This window comes from Octopus bimaculoides, chromosome 11, assembly GCF_046866305.1.
Source record: "Octopus bimaculoides isolate indiv1 chromosome 11, ASM4686630v1, whole genome shotgun sequence".
NCBI lineage: Eukaryota > Metazoa > Mollusca > Cephalopoda > Octopoda > Octopodidae > Octopus > Octopus bimaculoides.
The window spans coordinates 50,726,688-50,729,187 of record NC_142938.1 but is presented as its reverse complement, the minus strand read 5'-3'; the positions used below and the strand labels follow the sequence as shown (position 1 = coordinate 50,729,187).

At 38.4% G+C, this 2,500-nt stretch overlaps 2 protein-coding genes across 4 annotated transcripts in view; one reads left to right on the top strand and one right to left on the bottom strand.

The window, feature by feature from the left end:
- LOC106880752 (protein Wnt-2b) overlaps nucleotides 1-2,500 on the top strand; it is a 180,781-nt gene that overhangs the window by 39,924 nt on the left and 138,357 nt on the right. The gene's annotated exons all lie outside the window — the stretch shown is intronic.
- The window catches only part of LOC149133325 (uncharacterized), a 411,948-nt gene that overhangs the window by 330,239 nt on the left and 79,209 nt on the right, over nucleotides 1-2,500 (bottom strand). The window lies entirely within an intron of this gene.

Sequence of the window (2,500 nt, the reverse complement as noted above, 5' to 3'; positions counted from 1 at the left end):
ACCGCTGACTCTGCAGGACATTCAGGATGTGGTAAGTGGCGGGAGAAAGGTGAGTAGGCTTGCGACTGCGTGAAATGCAGTGTTTTGCTCAAGGACACAACGTACCACTTGATCTAAGAACTGAACCCACAACCACATTATGATAAGCCGAACAGCGTAACGGCTAGGCCACATACCTTTACTTAAACGGTTAAATTGTCCAGTAAAACTATATATGTGACTATTGAAATAACCCTGCCGCTTTTACTGCACGTTCAAGACAGTGGTACCATTCAAAAGTGTGAGTCTAGGTTTTCATTTTTCAATCATCTCTTGGAAAAAAGCGTGAAACTTGAAGCTGGTTCTTATTCCAGTGAAACTGCTGCAAAGTCGACCTCGGCGAAATGCGGCAAAGCATTTTGCCCGGACATGATGCCGCTAAGCATCTTGCCTGATGCGTTAACAGTTCTATTAGTTATGATATTAATGAATGGGATATCATTTATGTTTATACAAGTATGTTATTTCATAGTTTGTAATTAATCCGTTCTAATATCTGGTCCTTATAAACACTTTGCCCCCAACTCTTGCTTACGTTTATTAATTCAATGTTACATTCTACATGCACGATTAAATATTCTCCAGCAATGATGACATCAGTCTCATACAAGCGTCTCAAAGATGGTGGTAACACGCCCCTGGGAAGCAATTGAACAACAAAGAGTGGAAAAGGCAGACAAATGGTTAAGAAAAGGTAAAGAAATAACGAGAGGTAGAGGCCGTAGAAGTAAAAAAAAAGAGACTAAAACAAGAGATAAGAAGACGAGAAAGAGACAAGAAAATACAGAGGTGAAGGCAGTGTTGATAGTATCAAAGCTGGAGGGGGACAGAGAGAGAGAGAGAGAGAGAGAGAGAGAGAAAGAGGAGGGAGGGGGAATTCATGTATCAATATTCTGAGTTGAAATCCTGCCGAGATCAACTTTGCCATTTATCCTTTTGGAATCAATTAAATAATCGAGTTGTCTTTTTCCCCTAAATTTTCTGGCCTTGTGCCAAAGTTAGAAACACATTTGTACGTGAAATATTGTTATGACTATTAGTTATGATATTAGTTTCAAATTTTAGCACGAAGCCAGCAAGTTCGGGGAAGGGAAAGTCGATTACATCGGCCCCAGTGCTCAGCTGGTGCTAACTTCATCGACTCCGAAAGGATGACTGGCGAAGTCGACCTCGGCGGAATTCGAACACAGAACATCAAGACAGACGAAATGACTTAAGCATCTGCCTTATGCTTTACATATTATATTGATCAACGTTCAACTACAATTTTTATGGTGTATTTACTTTTGTTCAATCGCAGTAAGGGAGTATGTTGACGAATTGTTTCCATAAAATCGGAGAGTGTTAGATAAAAGCGTTTGGGAAGCACTGATTGTTAACGAAGTTGAATACTATGCATTAATGTAATTGTTGTTATTGTTATTTAACTTCATGTCAGCTTTGCGAAAGAAGACTTATAATCCTTCCTGCTATAGACACAAGGCCTAAAATTTTGGGGTAAGGAGTAAGTCAATTAGACCGACTCCAGTGCTCAATTGGTACTTATTTTATAGACCCCCCGAAAGGATGATAGCAAAGAAGACCTCTGCAGAATTTGAAATCAGAACGTTGAGACGGACGAAATGCCGCTGAGCATTTTGTCCAACGATTCTGCTAACTCGCCGCCTTAAGAGAAAGCTTATAATGATAAAAAAAAAAAACATCCCATCACTGACCTTTACGACTTCATCCAAAATCTCTCTCTCTCTCTCTCTCTCTCTCTCTCTTTTTTTTTAAAAATAGATTGTAAGCTTTGATTTGAAGTGAGATATGGTTGTTGTTTGTAGCTGGTGCATGACCATGTGTACCAAGGGTGTCAGACTTGTTTGGCTTCGCGAGCGAGGATGGAAACATATACAAGATCTTGCGGACTTAAAAACTTAAAAACCCTATGCACAATGTAGACCAGATGATTGGATAATAACTTTATTAACATTATGAGGTGTCTCTAAAATTTCTTCGCATGCACGCGTGTGTATATAGCTACAAACGCACACACACACATTTATACTTATAATATAAGCATACAGTCTTATTAATTCATCCGCATATGTACAGAGTCCTATCAAGTAAGAGCGTTTAGGATGAGAACGCAGATAGAAAGACGAACGCTTGATAGAAAGCTTGCACTATTTCAGCAGGAAACCCTTCAATATTGTTCGAGTCAATAATCAACAGAACCCGTTCAGACAAACACATAGATAAATTTGAAAAAAAAGAAGAAAAAGAAAGAAAGAATTCTTTTGAATATGGCATGTATAAACAGAGTGGAGGGGAAATATATTCCAATTTTTTTTTTTGTAGTTGGATTCATAAGCTTCTTTTTCATTGGTTGAGATAAAAGTTTCAAGGTGGACTAATTTGACAAATCGGAAATAGTTTTAATCACGACTCTAGTCAGACTCCAACTCTAAACTTATAC